We start from the raw sequence: 21,932 nt of genomic DNA, 5'->3' as shown, positions 1-21,932 counted from the left end.
CGGCATGAAAGCACAAAACCACGAGGAATTCCCACAGAGAAGTAATTAAGGGCAAGTGATGGATATACTGTGGTAAATGTGTAAAAAGTACATTCTTTGAATTTTTAAAAATCTTTATCTGTCTGCAGCTCCTTGAACATTCCATCCCCTCTTTCTGTTTTGCTTGCTAGACCAGTTGCTGCAGCTCCGCAGTTTAGTTCTTCTGACTAAAGCTCTGTGGGGTTAGGATTATGATTTTGGGCTGGCTGAATAAGCATTTGTTATCCAGATTCCTAAAGCCACCAAACAGTTTTCTTTTCTCTAATTAAAAACTCAAGCCAAAAGTTTGAAGCCTTTTCAGTCACACACCAGGAATTCTCTTTTTAAAAGGTTCACTAAAGAGGAATTTATGCTAGAATTTTTCTTCAGTCCACTTTAATTACTTTGATCTCCTTTAATATCTATTAACATTTTTGTAAATGTTTCTCTTTTGAACCAGATAGATCATTTTCAAGTTAACAATTCAGAAAGAGCAAAAATCAATATACTTTAAAGATTCTAAAGAGTTATACTTGCATTTATTATCATCCTTTTTAGTATTGTAAAGGATTTAAATGGAGAATGCTGATTAATATATATATTTATCACATAAAGAAAATGCAATAAAATGGTTAAGGTGTATTTTATATCAGTTGGTTCCATTAAATAAAATTTGAGTTAAGTATGCTCATTAACATGGTGTGACAAGCACATATTGAAGGTTGTAACTAATATGCCATGACTGTCTTTATATCATGAGGAAATGAGTTCCAAAGTAAATGCAAGATAGTAAAATAGTTAAATAAGTAATTTTCAATCTTTATGGCTGAGCAATTGAAATAAAAGTTGACTTGTTCAATAGCATTAGTAAACAGTTGTCTAACTAATAGAGAGTGTGTCCAGTAGGAAAAAGAATCAGATATATGTGAAAAGATACTGCAAACAAATTGTAAATGCAATAAACAGAAGAGACTTCTGTACAACATTATTACATGGAAAAAGAAACAAAGCACAAGTAACCATGCTATAGGGCACAATCTATTGAAAATCATGCCTATTTCTCTTGAAACAAGTGTGATTGGAAAGAGCTTGATTTTGGCTGGACTGTGTCTGTATGTTTAATTAAAAACATACAAAGTGTTCTCTATTTCTTTGTGGGCAATGCATCTCCTTAGGAATCCCCCGGTAATCGGTCATGAGAGTCCTCATGACTATAGCTTGTTAAGGCTGAACACTTAACTAAACGCATTTCAGTTGAGCTGAAAGCATTTCAGGATATGGTGCTGGGGGACATGTAGCTTCTGACATATGACCTTTCCTATGCTTTCCAACATATACATGGAACCGCTGGGAGAAATCATCCATCGATGGTTCTCCCCCTTTCCCCACATCAGCACCCTTTCCATCCTATTCTGGGATGGTAAGGCATGTTTGCGTGTGCACACAGACATTCTGTAGCAATGTTTTCAATGGACTAGACTACAATTATAACTGGACAACATGTTATTTTGAAAGCATGGTCATGCAGGGTAGGATGTGGCTAAATTGCCCTTAAAGTATCTGGTCTGTACCTTAGGAATGTGGCTGGGCACAGCACTGCAGGCCTTGTCTAGGATCCTTCTGTGCTGTTTCAGCTGGTATACTAAATGCAGTCAGTCAGGCCTGGCCATAGTCCTACATGCAATAGTTACATCTTGCTGTATGATCATTGTTGTGCACTGTCTGGGCACCCCTGAAAATCACAGGAATTTCATTTAGCACAAAATGCTGCTGTTAGAATTTTGATTGAAGCAAAGTGCTAGGATATGGTGACCCTTTTATTGTATCTGCTGGACTGGCCAGGTTCTTCCCAACAGCTGAAGCTCTCTGTTGCTGGCTATTGCATTTATATTCCTGAATGTCTTGGGACCAGTTTACTTAAAGAACTGTTTCCTACCATTTGAACTGAACCATCTTTAAGATCAGCTGCCACACTGCATCTCCGTTGCCTTCAAAAGCAAGGCTGATGTTAATGTGTGCAAGACCTTTCTCAGAGGCATGTGCTTTACATGAAATTCCCTGCCCAAAAGGCTAGACAATCTTTTTCTCTAGTTGTGTTATTTTTTGCTATGTTGTGTCAGCAAGGATTTTTTTAAAAAACTATTACGCTTATTTAAACAAACATTTGACTCTGTCATTGCTTAGTTTTATCTGTTGACTGTTAGTTTTGTGTTCTTGCTTTGGTGCAGTTTATAGTGTAATGTAAATATTTTTTCATAATAATAATAAAGTGAGACACTGTAAAAGGTAGGATATAAAATAAATAAATAAATAAATAAATAAATAAATAAATAAGTGACTGCTTTCATTGTGACAAAAACAGAGAATAACTAATTGAAGGTTCTAATTGAACTCATTCAACTAATTGAATTGGATATGAAGGGTGCATGAATACTGTTCAGTCCTAACTTCAGCCTGCAACCGACATGCATACCTGTTGCTATGTGCTTTTAAGTACTCCATGATACTGCCAAACAGCTCAAAGTAGGAACCAGTGCTGAACCTATCTTTGAGAATAGGTTCCTGTTTTATCTGCTGTGACATCTCTTCTCATCTATGACAAAAAGTGATGGCAGGAGGCCATATGGTAAGCCAGTTCTTCTAAATCAGTTCCCCTTGGACATACTTCCAGTGTGGTACACAGGAACAGCCCAATACATTTTGTTGCTAGATGCAAAGAGAAAGATAGTGTCCCCTTGGCATTCCACACATAAAAACTTACCAGAAAGGCAGCTGAAGCTGCTGCCATTTCTCTTTCTCCTTCTCCATTATTTTGGTACTGATAATGTCATGAGATCTTCTATCGCATTTGAAGGCAGCAGTCTAGCTTTGGAGGTGCACAGCAGGCCAGAGGATACGCAGCCTTTTCTTGAACACTTGTTGCCACTTCCCAGTACCTTCTGGATGAGGCAGCCACCTCATCGTGCCTGAGAGCAGTGCTGGCCCTGCCGAGGGAAAGCATTGCTATCCAGTTCAGCAGAAAAAGTTCCTATTTTCAGTATCATTACTAGATAAGGAACTCTCCAGAGGCCGTGCAAGTTTTGATGCCCTAGCAGATCTATGAAAAAGCAGCCTAATCTGCCTACAGTTTCATCAGGACTGTAATTCTCATGCAATAATAAAACCCTGGACTTTATTAATTCATCTGCTTTGGTTGCTGAGGAGATGATATTAAAGCACTGCCATTAATTCATCATTTTACCTACTAATATATTACTGTCTAGAGGGATTCATTGTTTCACTCCTCAAAGTGAATTAGCCTATGGCATATTGTAAAGGCTTCTGCCCAATTAAATCAGTCCAAGGGCATTGAGAGCCAGTGGCATAGCAAAAAAGTCATTCAGAGTGATAAGAGATGTGTCATTTTATCCTTCATATCTTGTTAATAAAGCAGACCGAGCTATATAAAGTGAAAATATGCTACCCCCATGGAAAGCATATATTGTAGAAGTAGCCTAAACATCCATAATAATTAATATAGGAATCTGGTCTTTCATTATGAGCTTATTGAGAAAGACAACTCTTTCTCAATAGAAGTCTCAAAGGCAGAAAATAGATACAGTAATTTACTGCACATCTAATGCAACTGCCGTGACTCTCCAAACGCAGAGGACTGTGTACATCTTATGGAAGGCAGAAGGAGCACGGAGGTGGAGGTCACCTCCATGCTTCTTCCACACAACAAAACACAACAGATTTGGGCTAAATGTCCTGTTGTGATGCAAGGGCTATGCTGAGGGACAGCCCATATACAATGTATCTGGCAGACCCTGTCTTGTCCCTTTCCTGCTCCTCAGAATGCCCACCAAATTAAGTCTTTGAGGTCCATGCTGGTGGCAAGGGTACAAGAATGATACTCCAAATTTGGATTCTGACCTCAGAGCTAGTTTCCAGGCTGGGACTCTGAATTCTCCTATGGCCATCTAGATGCTATCTATCCTGAACATATAAGTCATAATATGACTCACCTATCTATAATGTTGATAGACATTACATTTGAAAATGTATATACTAGGCAAACTTATCTCAAACTGTTGGTGAAAACATTTATTTATTTATTGGATCTGTTTAAAGTTGCTTGTTAGCATCATGCTCTCTGTATTTCATACTAGGAGGATTATTGTACACATTTATACAAGCCAGTTTCTATATCTCTTCCTCTTATGCTAGACTTCATTGGTTTCTGATGTCAATAATGGTTAAAAGAAGCTAGAAGTGATATAGAATTGAAAATGAATAGCATTTCCATAATATGCTGTAAATGACTCCTTCTGTGGTGGCAAGCCTATATACCGACCTTCTCCAACCTTGTGCCTTCCAGATATGTTTGGATTACAACTCCCAGAATTCCCAGTCAATGGCCCTGCTGGCTGGGAATTTTGGGAGATGCAGTTCAAATGCTTCTGGAGGCCACCAGATTGGTATACTAATTAAGGCTGCTATACGCACTTAATTGTGATTACATATAACCCATGTAATGTCTATTTTCCAGTAATCATTAATAAATCTTTAAAGTATATAACAATATTGCTTATAACTATCATCCCATTGGTTATAACCATTATCCTGAGGAAGGCAACAATATGATAACCAGAAAATCAGAGATAGTGACTTGCCAGAGCTACTGAGAATGTAAAAACAATGCTAAACCAATGGCCCATCTAGTTCAGCATTCAGTTCATGCAGTGGCCAATCAGCTGCCTATGGGAAACCCACAATGAGACATAAGTACAATGGCATCTTCCAACTTGTATTCCTCATCAACTGGTATACAGAACATTTTGTCTCTGCTATTGGAAACTGCATGCTACAATCAACATTTGGAACAATTATCAGCCTTCTCCAATTACTTGGCCCATCCCCTTTTATACCCATCCAAACTGGTGGTTATCATTACATCTTGTGGAACTGAATTCCATAGTTTAATTACACAAATGAGTTATATGAAAAAAAGTTACAAACCAAGAGATATTTCTTTAGTGTTGCATAGTATCAGTTAAAATCAAAAAGAGGTGGACCAGGGAAGGAATTGTGAAAGAGGTACTTAAAAAAGATCCTGAAATATTGGACTAATAAAGCATATTCTGTGTAGCTTTCTCTCAAACACACTGTATAAAATATTAATATACTAAATTTAATTAATATACCAAGTTTCAGGTTTTATGCTATTTATACCTGTGTATATGAATCCAAAATTGGGTATCAAATATTGAACCCTTAACCATTGTTTAAATTTCATCTATGTAATCCACCCAAGAAGATTCCATTTTGCATATCCAGTTGCAAAGTGGTGGGCTCCAAAATAGGTTTTCAGGGCAGACTTTATTTCAGCACTAAATTTCATAGGTGAAGATGGAACCTCATAAGCGAGTAAGTAATCAGTTTATCTGCTCTTTAACTGATGCATAACCAATGCATATTTTTTGCATGGTCATTTTTCCCTAAAGTATCTAAAAATCTGCTCTTAAAATCCAAATGTCACTCTTGCAATGAATGTGAAAATATGCCTGACTGTTTAAATTGCAGGCCAAATTAATTTGCAAGCTGGGCTGTGAAAAGCAGTAGTGAATCACAATACAGGAAGTCTTGTCATCCTTCTGCTGTAAATAATTGTTGGTTGCTTTGGATCTGTGCATATTCAGTAACCAGCAAGAAAGAATGGATGGAATGCACCCCTGTTGAGTCATACAGTGAACCTCTACCAGAGACACCATTGTTCATATTGGTAGAAAGTTTGTAGACCATCCCACTAGATTTTGGGCAATTGTTCAGCAGCAACAACTTAAGTGAGAACAACATACCAAATTTTTATTTATTAATTAGTAGCTCAACTATTTGTGTTTACAATTCACTTGGAAAAACCCAGGGTGGAAAATCTAGGCTGGAAATTAAAAAGTGAAATTTAATTATCACTTGTTCTTGGTTCATCTGGGTGCAGTATTGTTCTGTCCTCTGTGGGGATGATACAGACTTCCGATCACATAGGCCTTTGATGCTGTGGAGCTGTCCTAGCTAGATGCCTCAAAGGCCTGCTCACACTGAAGCCTAGAAGGCACCAGGGTACAAAAACTGTCTACGTTGCTACCTGATGTTAGAAACTTTTGAAGCCTGGTTTGATAGTAGAATGAAAGTCAGAACTTTGCTTGGATATTGTTCCATCCATGGAAATGTTTAGAGCATAAGCTAATCAATTTGTAACACATGTCCTATAATATGTAAGAGTGACTTCCACTTTACTGTTTGTACCATACTATACTTTACTTTACTACTACTACTATACTTTAAAAAGATCTTTTGTCCTAGAGAAGGAATTATTTCTTCTATTTGATATTATGCTTTCTCTGAAATGTCTTTTCAGCCCTGTAATTTCAATTAATGTCATCTGAAGTGCTTGTAGGGTGATATATAACTTCCATAAATGAGTGATTATGTATATGTAGTGCTTTGGCTGCTGAAAGTGGGGATGGCATAGAAGCCAGAATGGAAGGGCCAGGAACAGTCTAATTATTTAAAAACAACATCCAAACCATGCCAGAAATAATGGCATATTAGAGACACTTGAGAACCGTATTTTCAGACTGAGACCTTTATAACAATCTATTATTATTAATCCCATAATGCCCACAAACTATATGGAACAGAAGAACATCCAGGTAAGACAAACCAAACAAAATCATCTGTTACACACAACTAGTTCAACTGATCTAGTAAAGGGGTGGGTGGGGGAAGCTCTGCTTAACCACTGTGTTGTTTTATACTTAAACAAGCCAGTGGTCTCAGCTGTGTGAACCAAGATTAAACAACAGGCAACCCATGTTTGTTGTTGGGCTGTGACCTGTGTTGTGCTTATGTGGTATGTGCAAAAATACTAAGTAGAGTTAAAATATTTGCTTCTAGTATGCCCTCCAAGGTGCTACTGCAATCTGGGGTGGGAAAAATAAAGAGGGAGGGGAAGCTACATCAAGCTGACATGGCTCATAACCCTATTGAGGAGGGCAGCAAGCCAGCTCCAGCTGCCCACAGGTGCCACTTTAGAAATTTTAGCAAAAGTAGCAAGGGGGTTTTGATACTCCTGTCAAGGGACTCTGTACAATAGCTGATACCTGGTACCATTAAGGAGTCAATTCTCTAGGTCTGCATGATACAGCAACCCATTATAAAAACTCCTGAAAAAACTTACAGCTTGTCATGCTTGTTGTCCTCAAACAAGCTATCTTGCAGGAATCAGTCTGAGTTCACATAATATCTAAACATTCTTGGGTTATCATTTCATGTGAACCGAATCAATGTGTGAACCCAGTCAAAGTAATGGAAGAGGAGACTATCATTGGGTAGTAGTCCTAATGGCTACATATTTCTACAGTGTCAGGAACAGTGCATCTTGAAATACTGGAATCTAGATACTTTTGCATCCATGTTATATTGTCCACAGGCAAGTAAAAGGAACTACTATATAATACCACTGCTTAAAGATATACAGCAGGTGCTAATATGCATAATTCAAAGGGCTGGTTTGGTTTAGGTATCTGAAGGACTGCCTGCACCCAGGTGGGTCTGTCTGACTGTTAAGACCTTTGGTGGGACTTCTGTGGGTAAGTCAATTTTATGCAACAAGGTGGGTACTCATTTCCAGGGAGGGCATTTTTGTGGTAATAAAAATTCCTTTCATTAAGCTGGCATTTACTTTTCTCTTTATTAATTGTATTTATTAAATACATTTTATGCTGCCCAATAGCCCAGAGGTATCACTTACTTGGATGACATTTAGGTTTCAGATGAAAATGATTAAAATGATCTCACAAACATTTTAGACTGTAGATTATATTAATTCAGCCATATTTAGGTTGGCACTTGCTATGGTCTGTTTGTGTTCTGCTAGCCTTTGTTAAAGGATTTTAAAATGGCTTGTTTTAAACAATAGTCTGTATTAAAACAGTTAAAATTAATGAGTAAATATTGAAATGTGGAGAGACTACATTTTCTTAAGTAAATAAAAGAAATAGTTTTTAAGGCGGTGAGTCTATGGGCATCTATATGGGAGAATACCCTATTTCACACATCGAAACTTAATGTCTGAGTAAGCATGCAAGAATTGACTTGTTTTTGAAAAAGCTGCTGGATATTTTTATTCTTCAGTCTGGCAAGTATTTGCATCTCCTGCACTAGTTTCTGAGTTAACCTTTGAACAGGTCTGGGACAACGCCAAGGCCTCTTGTGAACTGGTTATGATCAAGCATGTTTTAGGGTCTCTTAGATTATGATCCCATTGAACACTATGGAATGTCCATCCTGGTAAACTATATAGGACTGAGCCACTAGAAAATGAGTGAGATATGAAAAAAATAACATGGTAAAATGGGCAAATCTACAGTCTACATACCAGAGCACATTGGAAGGAGATTCTTTTTCTTGTTCCAGCTAAAATCATTGTGTGTGAACCTAAATTAAAGGTTTTTGAACTACAGCCATGGCAACTAAGATTTCTTTCTTCTGTCTTTTTTAGCTTGTGCAGTGCTTATAAGTATCAATTACAAGGTTTGTATAAATTATAGGGATGATGAATTTTTGAATTGCTACAGTGTATTTAAAGTGTCTGCAAGAAAGATATTAAGGAGGCTGCAAATCTGCTGTAGGAAATCTCAGACACATTTCTAGATAATTAATACAGTGTGTGGAAACTTGAAATCAACACTAAACGTGTTTCTTCTAAGCCCGTAATTTAAATCTGCTTTATAGGAACACATTAAGTTAACAGTTATTAGATAAGGAAATGTTAAGATTATTAAGATAATAAAAACAATTAGTGTCTCTGCTCTAGAAAAAGCAGGCTTTTACATTGGAGAGACTGTAGAATCAGTGAAGCAATGTTTTTGTCAAAAGTTATAATTAGCTCGTTCAGTTCTTCAATCTTTATGTATCAGAAATGCTTTAATGAAAAAGAGAGTATAGGCAAGTACTGCTATAACCTTAACAGGAAGCTCTTAATGGTTTAAAATGACTATAGGTCCATGATGAAATGGGACAGAATCATTCAGGTGCAAAACATATTAGAGCTTAAGCAGCTTGATAGACTCAAAGCACACTCATTTCTGAATGGCCACACATATTTATATTAGAGCTGTGCCCAAATGGTCTCCCAAACCTCTTTGTGGGAAAATTATCCTTTTTAGGGGGAGGGGAAGGGGGAGATTTCATCTAGTTTTCCTAGGGGAGGAAAAAATACTGATAGTATCTCCTGCCACCAGAACATGAGTTGAATAGCATCCAGTGTCTGATGAACATAGGCACACTGCCTATGGAACAGCAGGTGGAATAAGAACTTGTTGCCACTGATTGTTTCTTCTTCATGAATTTATCCTACTCCCTTTTAAAGTCATCCAATTTGGTGGCCATCACTCCATCTTGTGGAAGTGAATTCCATAGTTAAACTATGCACTGGGTGAAGAAGTCCTTCCTTTTATCTCATCTGAATCCCCCACCAGTCAGCTTCATGGGGTGACACTGAGTTATAATATTATGGGAGAAGGAGAAAAATGTCTCCCACCCTCCAATATCCTCACATCGTGCATAGTTATGCACACCTCTGTCATGTCTCACCTTATTCATATTTGTTCCAAGCGAAACAGACTTAGTTATTATTTTCTAATCATTCTCCATAGGGGAATTCTTTCAGTTCTTTGGATATTTTGATTGCCCTTCTCTACACTTTTTCTATTCTGCAATATGCTTCTTTGGGGCAGTGACCAGAACTGTACACTATAGTCCAAGTGCAGTCATACTATGCATTTGTACAAGGGGAGTAGGGATATTGGTGGCGTATTTTCAATTCTTTTCCTAATTATGCTTAACACAGAGTTTACCTTTTTCAGAGCAGCTACACAGTGAATCAACATTTTCCTCTAGCTGTTAAGCACAACCCCTAGATCAGGGGTCTCAAACTCACCTGGGGGCCGCTGGAAGTAGAGTCTGGGTGAGGCTGGGCCGCATCACATATTCCACCACCGCGGTGGTGGTGAGCCGCTCATCCCGCGGCCTGCCCGGGCGCCGCTGGCGCTTTGAAGGCCGCAGGGCCCCTCCCCCGTGCCCCACCAGTCCTGGCAATTGGCCCACGAGTTTGAGACCCCTGCCCTAGATCCTTTGCTTGGTCAGTCACCACTAACTCAGATCCCATCAATTTATATTTGATGTTCGATTTTTGCTCTGACATGCATTACTTCACACTTGCTTATATTGAACTGCATTTGCCATTTTGATTCTACTTATCCCAACTTCAAGAGATTGCTCAGGACATCTCTGTTTCACAATATTCACAGATGTCTTCTTAAAAATTAGTATTACCATAGCTGTGTGTCAATCCCGTTATAGAGCCAGATTTTAGGCACATGGTAAATATTATTATAAGCAGGTCTACAAGTTCTTTAAGGATTCCAGGATGGATACCATCCTCTACATCAAAGAGGCTACTCTATGTCCTTTGTGATGTACTGAGAAACACCTCCTTCAGTACATCCTTCCTGTCCTGTTTATATTCAGTGATGACTGTAGCTGTTCCACTGGGGTTCCATAATACCCACTGGATATAGATTGTCTCTCAAAACCAGGCACTCCAGCTCTCCTGTTTTGGCTCAGAGGCTTCCAGCATTTCCCTAGGATTTTGGCAGTGTCCCAGTGGCTATTGCACTGAGACCATCACTCTCTGCTCCCTCACCCATAGTGGCAAAGAAGCAAAGGCTGCCACTCGTTTGCTCACCTGCTTTGAGCCTCTATGCAGCAACAGCTGCCAGTGTTCCCTTTTTGCCAAATAACCTTCTCAAAGCAGTCACAATCTGCAAGGTATTTCCTTTACCCAATTTCACTTCTTTCTGTCCTCTAGGTGATTCCATTGACTGCCTTTGGGCTACCTTAAAGAGACACACTCACAGTTGCCGATTTGTGTTGATGCCCATGGGGACAGCGTCTGTATCTTGCTGACATTTCATATTCCCGAGTGACGTTGACTGTTGATTGTGCTTTTTTACTGAATGAAGTAGCACATTACTGGCTTGGTGTAATTCCCAAAAGTGAAGAGAATATTCACAGGCACAAAGCATTCCATTTATTCTGAAGGAGGAGCGGGACACAAAGTAAGACAGGATAAGGAGAGACAGTATCTGGGCATTAACAGGTAACCTGATCCTCTCTAAGATTATAGAAGATTATGGTTTCTTTCAGTAGCTAGAGCATTTCTTCCAGAAAGAATAAAAGCAACGGATTAGGAGCAGAGGTAGCCTTCTCCAGTTTAGGCTCTGAAATTCATTTTAAGAACGCCCCATAAGACAGCCTGCTCATTTTTCATCACATTAAAAATACAGGTCTGAATAGACTTGATTCTAGTAAAGCTAACCTTAGCTCCACATGCGGTTAGCAATCCCTTCTCTTTTGTTCATCTCATGTGCCTTTTTTTTTTTAAAAAAGACAAGCTTTAAACAGCATGTCTAAAAACTTAGCAAGGGATGAAACATTGCCACACTGAGGACCTCTATGCAACCATTGGGTTCTTCATGACCATGGGAAATATTTTCAAAGAGCTAATACATGGTGACCCATTCATAACCTGTGGCAAGTCAATTTCATCCAGGTTACCAGGACAGGGAAAAGAACAGGGCTTCTGCACTTTTAATAGTTGTGCTGTAGGAGAATTTCCAGCATGTATAGTTTTCCATACAATCTACATCTGATGGAATTCAGTGTTCTATCCAAGTATTAAAGGAGCAGAAATCTTGTCCACTGTTTCATCCAGCCACTCACCATGAAAATGGCCCAAGTAATAAGGGTAGATATTGGCTAGCAATTTCAAATAAACTGCTTTCAGCAGGGGCAGCCTCCTGTCCAGTAGCCATCTACATGGCTCATGTGGAAAAAGAACTCTGTCTTTCAAATCACAGAAATATTTCAATAGCTAGTATTAACAGTTCATAAATAATTGGCTGATAGAACTGCACACACCATCTTACTGATTTTATTGCTGATTGATTATGATCCTTCTAATTATGAACAACAGTTCCACTTTCAAGTAGGTTTTTTCTGGTTTTGTTGCCTTTTTGGTTTAAATCATTTCTAGAGATGTTTCCAACAAGGTTTGCTCAATAGCTCTCCAAATGGATATCGTCCACACAGGTGCATTTCAACAAGCAGTCAGACACATGGGCAGTTGTCTGTGTGAAGTGAACATCCTTTAAGAATAAGTTCCATTAAAATTCCTGGGAATGCTCTGAGTTAATTTTTACAATGTCTCCTTTGTTTTCAAGAAGAGAGTCAAGCATTTATTTGATTTACACGTACCCAGTAAGAAGAGATCATAGTATCAAAAAACACCTTGGAAACCTTTCTAAAATCAAGAAGCAAAGCAAAGCTAAGCAAAGAATGGTATTTCTCTGAAAAGCAATGAATAGTACAGTTTTCTTCTGTGGTTATGGCCAAAATGCAGCAGTACAGTAAATTTCACATATTTTTCTTATACACTGGAGTGCTGCAAAGTTCTAGTTTATGGGTTTGAGATAAATCACTGCAATATGATTCCTTGGTCAAAAGTCAGAACTATCTTCTGTTACATTTTAAGTTTCAGGATGTTGTTGCCATATTGATAAAACAAAATGAAAGATATAAAGTAGGTAAACTTTTTTATTATTGGCTCAGCATACTGGCATGAATACAAATCTGATAACAACAAACTTGTACATTCATACAACTCTTCTTGAAGCAGCACAAGCATATCTTTGGATTTTTGTTGTGACAGATTAATCCTGGAGAAGAGTTGCATAAACTTAAATCCTCTGGACCTTTTAGAAATATTATCTCTATCCACTCTTTCCCTCTTTTTAAAGGAAAAAAATAAGTGTAAAGTTAAGTTTTCTCTTAATTAAGAGAAAATTAAGTTTATTCTTGTTCTTGTACTTTTAAAAGCACTTATAACCTTTTCATTTAAAAAGAAAACACACAATTCATCTTATACGTATATTCCAGACAAGTTTGGCTGACTGATAATATATTTTGATATGCCTAGGAACTTTGATTTTACAAGACTAAGCTCAGAGTTGTCAGAGTTCAGCATAATGGGAACTACTGTAAGAATTTGGAACAGAGTTTTGCCATCTTACTGTGTCATAGGAACTAGCAAACTTTAAGGAACTCTTATGTTTTATGTAATTTTTAGATTCTTTACCCCCTATTTGCTAAAAATAAGTGAAGGATTTATCATCTAGAAAGACAGATTTAAAGCTCCAAAGAGTACATTGTAATTCCCAGCATCAGCTAGCTCTAAAGAAGAAATAGTATACTCCAAACTTTCAGGCATACCAGCAACTCTATCTCAGCAAGGGAGAGTTTTGAAAGAATGATGGGCAATAAATCCTGAAAGTGGGATTCAATTGAGGATTACAGTGCAGATAATTGAGACAAGACCAATGTTTCTGCCTAAATTGGATAGTACAAGTGTGAAAATATCTCTTGAAGCAATTGATGTGAATGTTAAAGTCCTTGACTACTGCAATTTTTAGGCTATGGGATACTGTGATATCTTGAAAAAAAGAAAGGCATGTTCCAACCACAGTTAAGGCTAAAGATGCAGCCCTATGTAAAATTATTTGCAAGGAACTGTTCAACACTGCTGGACTCGCTATTGTAAAGGCAAGAAATCAGGTGTTCTGGTGAGCCTGCTGGGTTCAATTAAATAAATCCATTCACAAGCTTAACTGTTCCACAGAAATCAGTTTTGAAATACTGGATTTTGTCTGGATTCTGTCCACTGTGGATCAAGATCCAGAGGCTTGAAAATAATGTGTTTAATTTCTCTCTTGCAGGAAGATTTCTTTGGCTTTAATACACAGTTTCCTAAGAAAGAAAGCAATGTTAGATTTTCCAGTTTTGCTTCATGAAGATGAAAACATTATCCTAATGTTATCATAAGAATGAAAATGCATTTCCACTTAATGTTTTTGTAATATCCATAACCCCTTTTCTCAGTGAAGAATAGTAAATCTTAGAAATTTTTGCAGTATTTTGTAGGTACTAAAAGGCACAATCCTATGCAAATTTAGTCAGAAAAAATGAGTCCTCCAACTTTCAGCAAACCTTATCCAGCTATGTTGCTGGGCCATGCTGGGACATAAACTCATGTAGAATTATGACTTAAACCAGAATAAATGGATTTTTAGTTGACAGAGTGGGAATTCACTAACTGTGAATTTTTAAAATAAATGTATATAACATTTCATTTGTGAATAAAAGTGTACATCATTTTATCTGCTTTTAAAGTATCGTGGAGTAAAACAAGTAGTTTTGTTTTGTGAAATCATGTGTTTTCAAAGAGAGAGAAAGATGTTAGCTGTTGACCCCACAGTTATGGAACATGCTTTCACTTGAGTTTTCACTTACCCCTTAAAACGGGATTTTAATAAGACTTTGAAATCCTAATATTTTTATGGCAGCATTTCCTTAAGAAGGTGGATTGCTTGTGGGATCCATATCAGTTGTCCACTTCATAAAAGAATGTATTTCTGATGTGCCTAATTGTAACTTTCTATATAGGTCTTTAAGGGCTTGTTCCAAAAAAAGGTAGCTTATAAATACATTGAATACATTGAAATGGAAAACATTTTTAAAAAAAATTGTGATAGTCCATTTAAGTCCTACCAGAAGATGGAACAACACAGGAAGAAAAGAATAGACTTACTAGAAGTTTCTAGTACTACTTCTTAATCATATCTCCTAAGGAGAGCCATAATAAGGGCTGATACACCTGCACTTGAACAAGACAAGGCAAAAGTACTATTAGTGGATAGTTCATCTGCCAGCCAAGTCATGCTCAACATATTTTGGATGGGATCTCATTCATCCAAAGGATCATATTCTTGGTTTGAGGATGGTCTTGGTCTCAGTGGCACAAAGCACCTTTTATCAGCCTTATGCTGATACACTTGGTCTGTACAGAGATGCCTGGCTATAGTTGTCCATTTTGTAGTAACCTCTCGTCTGGATTACTGCAAAGCATTATATGTAGGACTGTCTTTGAAAACAGTCTAGAGCTTGAGCTGCTTCAAAATAGGACAATGACACTGTTAAGAAGGACTCAAAGAATCATAGGGTAGTAGAATTGGAAGGGGCCATGAAGGCCATCAGGCCCAACCCCCTGCTGTTGCAGAACAACAGTTTACACCATCCCGCTCAGATGGCTGTCCAGTTTCTTTCTGAATGTCTAGATGCTAGATCAGCTGGACCCTTGCTCTGATCTGGCATACCTTATCATACCCAATTATGTGTTGGAAAGCCCAGAACAACTGCATGAGTGTGACAGCCCTTTCTTGCTGCCCACAACTGATCCTGGAGGTAGCGTATCATATGTGAATTGTGGACTTCCCCTTCATAAAACAACCCAATGAAATCTCATTGTAAAGCAGCACCTCATTGCATTATGCACAGAAGTTGTTCTTCAGTGGTGGAAAGGCAAAAGCTATTTTATACCAAGTAAGACAACTGATGCATCTGCAGACCTATATTACTAACCCTGGGTGGGATCAGTTCACCATGGACTCAGGTAGCTGTACTACAACCTGAAGTCATCTTAACTAGGAATGGTAGCAGAAACTGAACACTGAACCATCTACGCTTCTAGAAAGGAATTCTTTCCAACGCTGTTACTGGTATCCATTTCTGGCATCTAGCACAGTGGCATTTCCATAATAGGAGTTTTCTTAAGGGAAGTTGCAAGAAAATGAGCTTCCGCATCATTATAGGTGTCCAGGCTATAGCCTTCATTCAGGGCTAGGAAAGAAGTGTCCCTTCCGAAGTTCTGGAAATACAGCTCATAATTTGCTACATTTGCCACGCTGGCTGGGGTTGATGGACTTTGAGCCCAACAAACTCTGGGTGGCCACAGGTTTCCCTGCTTTGCAGTGGGAGCTGTGGTTGGCGTACTTCCCCTGCAGCTACCTGGGCTATGCCTTGTGTTTATTATAACTAGCGGTTTTCAAGTATGCATTGCCTGTTTGTAAAGACATGTGTTTTAATCTTGGTGGAGACATTTATCTTGTTGCTTGAAGAAATGTTATGACAAATTTGGAAAGGAAAACTGAAATAATTGCTAATTGTTTAATATTAAAGCAATTGCCTCAATGAATGAGTATCAGGTATCAAGCAGAATGTGCAGAAAATAATCTTTCCCTTACTTTTTACAATGATACACTTTCTTTCTCCACCTAAATTCTGTAGATTCCCCATGAGACTTTCATTAAACATACAGCTTAATAATGTATCCCCAGGTTATGATTAAAACTTCTATGTTAGCAATAAAACCTGCAATTAATCTATATTTTTGTTTCTTTTCTCTATTAGAGTCTTCTGTTTTACATACCCTGTGACACATATATATGGCATTTAAAAAAAGGCTAACTAGTGTCTCATTATACTAACATAGTTGGTAACTTTGTTACTTTCTTTTAATGACCCAATCAATTTTAGAAAAGAAACCATGCCATCAAAATGCAACCATAAATTAGACCAATAGCTTAAGTATGAGCTGTTATGCTTAGCAATATAAGGATTCCCCCCACCCCTGACCCCACAATTTACAGTAGTGGTTTTAAATCGTATTCAGGAATGCATCACATTTTATTGTCACTGAGTCTGATTTCAGATTTGCAGTTCTCTCATGGCAGATATTGGGCTCCATGCCTCTAAGTCTCTGTGGCATGAACAACCCAGAAAGCAGTAAATGTGGCTGACAGAAGTTCTATAATGATACTAGCACAGAGGTGCAGACTCCCTCTCAGAAAAGTAAAAGCCCCCTAAATCCAGACAGGAGGCACAGCAGGCAGAAAAACTGACCAGGCAGACTGGGAGCGCTGCCGCTTTCAAGCTGAGGGACCTGCTCTCCCTTTTCTCCCTTCACACAGATCAAGAAACTGGAAAACAGTAACTTTCCTTACACTTCTGTTCCTTCCCAGTTTCCTAATTCCCACTTCAATACCTTCCCTCCTCCCTATCTCAAAGCAATCACTAGTCCCCGATTGGGAACTGCATTACTTCCTGTGCTCCTTCTCAGGGACAGTCTTACAGGTAACCAGCATATTGACAATTTATTAGACAATTAATACTGATTTTTCCAAAACAGAACAAAAATCTGATGGTGTCTCCATTATTCCCCAGACTACTCTAAAGGACATTCCATTATACAGACGTTGACTCAAAGTTACATAAATTTCCCTTTTGTATTTTGTACATGTGATGACATATTCTGTGGCAGAAGAGAGCCTAGGTTACAGTAGGAAATGGTTCCCCTGGCAGACATGATCTATACTTGCCCCTGTAATTTGTGTTCTGCTGGGCATGAATACAGAAATAGTTTGAAGGCAAGTATAGAGGCACGTGTTCCTGTCAGGGGTTTTTTAATGACATGGTAACCTGTGGCTTCCTGTGTTGTCTGAACCCAGCAAGGCACTACTAAGGAAGTTTAACAACAAACCATGGGTTCTGAAATGCTTTTAAAGCCACCACTGCCATGCATATCACCAGGTTTGGACAGCAAAGAAACCTACCCAGAGCAAGAGTTATTAGGAAAATCACACCATGTTTAATCAGCACATGAGGGCAAATGTGGTTTCTTTCCACCTGTGATTATGGAAACACTGCCACTGTATAAGACAGATAGGAATGGAGGAGGACACTCCCATCTGAGTGATTCTCAGGTGCACACATGCACACACACATTTGTCCACATATATATGTGGTCAAGGAGGCAGGAAGGAAGCAAAATCTTGCACTGGCTGTGGCAAAAACCTAGGAAAGATTTGCACTTATGGCATTCTAAAGATGCTTTGGTGATGTAGCAGTTAGAATATAGGAATAAGATTCTGGAAATCTGGGTTCTAGTCCTCACTAGGATATGAAACTCACTGATTTTGAGGAACTGAATTACTCTCAGCCCAACCTTCTTCACAGGGTTGTTGTTGAGTTAAAATGGGAAGGAGGAAGATGTATGTCACGCTGGGTTCCTTGAAAGAAAATGAATAACTACAGGCCTATAGAAACAGTTCAATCCTGTATCATTGAGGTAGCATAGTTAGGTTCTTAAGGGGATTACCTCTCATAACAACAGGGCTTTACAGGGCCGATTATGCCCACTGACAAGGCAGGTAGCCATATTAACCCAATGTAGCTATATGGGATCAAGTTATTAGAGGTATGCCTCCATCTTTTAAAGAATTGTGGGACTGGAGCAGCAGCAGCAGCAGCAGAAGCAGTATTATGCTGATTTCCCCAGCATATGGCTCATGGGCCAGCTGTAGTACCTGGCTTGATTGTCTATAGCCACTTGTGACCATTCCAAATCCCTATTATTTATGGAGGATGTCCACTGCTTTGTGGAAAATTCCATGGCACACCAGGCACACCCATGAAGGAACATTTGCACAGTGCCATTCCTCTGTCCCTTGTTTCAGTGGTCTGTTGCTCAGCTCTGTCACCAATGAATCTTCACTACCAATCTAATTAAAAAACACTGTATGGAAAGTGTACCATACCACATGCATTGGACTTGATAATGTTTGAGACAGGCCCATAGTTTGATAGAAGGCACACAATCATGAGATAAAGCAGCATCGGCATGTAAGTTAATACCCCCTGGACACTTCTGAGACACTTCTCGGTAGAGTGGACTGGACATCAAAAAACCTTAATCATATTTTCAGCCAGATACAGACAGTCAAGGCTGGCTGACTATTGGACAATATATCTGATCAAATAAACAGTATCCTTATAAACCATGGCAACTTCTTTCTCATATCTCTAAGCAATTCTTTCTAAGCTAGTTTACTTGAGATGTACTGGGTTACAATTGGTTGGGGATGCTGGGCTTTATAGTTGAACACACCTTGAGGTCATCAAGATAGGGAAACTGGACTTACATCATGCTTGGTGATAGTGGAGATGCCTGCAATGATTTATTTCTTCTCCTTGATCTAGTCAAATTTTAATAATACAGGTAGGTGTGTTCTTGTTTGATCAGATCAGAAACAGTTAACAGCTTCCCATTGGCTGGTATGGTATTAACAAGTGCCATTATCAAATTTGCAGGGACAGTAGTGAGGCTACCAGTGTCTCCAAGGCTGGAAGCTGTATCAGAAGGGATACAGCACAAAGCATCTTCTCTTTGCTAGATGCTCTGATACTTTCTGCAGGGCTACAGTGGGCATATGAAGCTTTAACACAGAAGGACTCTTCTCTTTTGCACCAAGGGATGACCTTAGTATACAAAGTGAAATCTCAATTTCAAAAGAAATAATATATCTTAGATGATGTGGCAGTCACTTTAGGTATGGGCTAAGTGGATGAGAACTGTGTGTAAATTTTAATTTTTTTCCAGTGGTCCCATGACAGATTATAGCACATGCTGTTTAATCATCAATGATATTCGTAATCATATAGTTATGAGAATGATTCCTATTGATAAAACTAATATTGGACAATTCTTCCCTGCATAGCACCATTGACGTTTATGCCCACTATAGTTCGATGTCCCATTTTGGTTATTTTGGCTTCCATAATAAATACTTTCTTTGGTCTCAGAATCATTAAGAAACTTTTGCTGTGGTGTTCTACAGTGCTAATGGTTGATATTATTTTAGAATTACCAAGAGGCTGGTTCTTAAGTATGTTCCAAGCATGCAAGCTGTGAATTCTGGTAACAGCTGGAAATCCCTAATTATAGTTCATAGGTAACACATTCATCTGGCAAAATGGGTAAACAAACCCTGAAAGGCAAATATTCCACTTACATAGTTAATTTTTGAGTGCTACAAGCCCAATTACCAGGAGAATAGGAGAATGCCTCTGCTCTGCTGTTTTTCAATATACCAGGAGATGAAAACATCCACCAGTCACAAGGTTAAGAACGGATTATGATATCAGTGTTTATGAAATTCTCAGCAGCTCTGTGCTCACTCAGAGAATAAAAGGATTGCAAAAGTATTCCAAGATAAAGGGTATGTGTAACTGTGGTACTGATTTTGTGACATGGAGAAATAATTAGGGAACTTACAGGCAGCTATCATGGTAACCTACAGAATTTACTCTGCCTGCCTTTTAAAATAGTAGGGCAATTTGCCAAGAAAGTGTCTGCAGTGCAAATGCCTCCAAAATGAATAGGCCTTCCGTACTCTTCCCATTGCTTTTAGTAAGGCACATGTAGGAAGCCCAGCTAAATTTTGGCTCTGATCCAAATGGGTGTGAGCATACCCTTAATGCAAAAGCAGCAGTCTCATCTGGTAGCAGTACCCTCATCTGGCATGGAAAAGCAAAGGACCCGTTGGCATACTGACCTGGACTCTGGCATGGTTGTAATGTAAATCTCTGGTCTGGGCAACTGTCTGTGCATACCTTTAGTGCATATGATTCCCACAGAGCTAGACATATGCATGAACACCTATGATGTACATTTGGTCTTTTCTGCATAAACATTTATGTCCTTGGATTTTTAAAGGGCTTGTTTTAAATTGGCTGAAATGGTTGGTCAGGTGGGACAGAACATACTAATCAGTTGTCACCACTAAAAAGCAGCTAAGAGGGAAGGAAGGTCTCCAGAAGATGCAAGCATTTTCTATATGAGACATTCATTTGGCACCTGCAGGTCCTTATTCGTACATGTTTACAGGCTCTTTCAATGATGTTGTTATCCTCCAAGTTTCACATCCGTATCTCTCAGAGCACTTTAGAATGTGGAAAACGTGCTATTAAATTACAATAGCAAAAATGGTGTTCTACCTTTACAGCACAGTTTTATCTAGAGGGAGTGTAGCAGAAAAGCTGGAAAGAAACAGTTCCTTGCATAGATGCTGGATCTCAGGGCCGTGAGAAAGCCAATGTTGATACAGCCATTTAGTAGTACAATAAATGCCCCATGTAGAAAAGTGGGCATCATGTTCGGGCCATATTAAATGTGCAACGTGTGGGTGGTCAAAAAGTTTTCATTTACCCTAGGAGAAGCATGTGCGTCCCTGATTTTGTGTTTTCTTTAGTTCCCACAGGGAAATATAAAGGAAAAAAAGTGGCTTGCAGAAGAGAAGTTCAGTCCTTTAAACCATGTGTTGCCGTTCTCACTCAGATCAGGGTCCAGGACACTTGCAGTGCATGAGGATTGTCTGCACATGTGCCGCATTCCGGAGTTTAGCTGTCAGAGGCAAAGGGAAGTTGTATCAATGTTGTGCTGCCACATGGCCACTCACTGGTCAGCAGTGCTCTGTCAGCTGACAGTTCAGATAACTGTTGCTAGAACAGGCACTAATTACACAGTTGGCAAGTTAGCTACCTTTTATAGAAAAGCACCACCACCACCACCACCACCATCTTTTAGGGTCTTTTAAGGTCAGAATTGCAAAGAGCCGGGTCATACTTAACGATGAACAAGCTTATTCTGGCATTAGCTTTCATGGACACCATCCTTTTCATCCTATGCAAAAGCTTATGCAAGAAATATGTCCACACTTATGTCTGCCTCCTGCAAAAAATGAAATAAAATAATAAAATTACAATGACAGTTAAAACTTATGTCAGAATGAATACATTTAGATTGGTTTCAGACAACCTGATAACCACAATTCAAGGATTCAGAATGGGTTGAATCTGGGTTTGAACTTGAGACCTATTTATATTGTATGAATCCAGCCAAGATATCTGACTGGGGAGAACAACCTACAGTTCATAATCCAACAACAGTCCATGGGTTATTCATGGTTAACAAGTCAAGGGTTGTTAGTGTAACTGGGTTCAAACAACATGATAAACCTCATTTCATCAACAACCCTCATTTAAGGTGTCACAAGACTCTGTTGCTTTGGCTGCAACAG

The sequence above is a fragment of the Varanus komodoensis genome, unplaced genomic scaffold (genome assembly GCF_004798865.1).
Source record: "Varanus komodoensis strain SLA01 unplaced genomic scaffold, ASM479886v1 scaffold25, whole genome shotgun sequence".
Lineage (NCBI taxonomy): Eukaryota > Metazoa > Chordata > Lepidosauria > Squamata > Varanidae > Varanus > Varanus komodoensis.
This window is presented reverse-complemented; position numbering follows the sequence as displayed.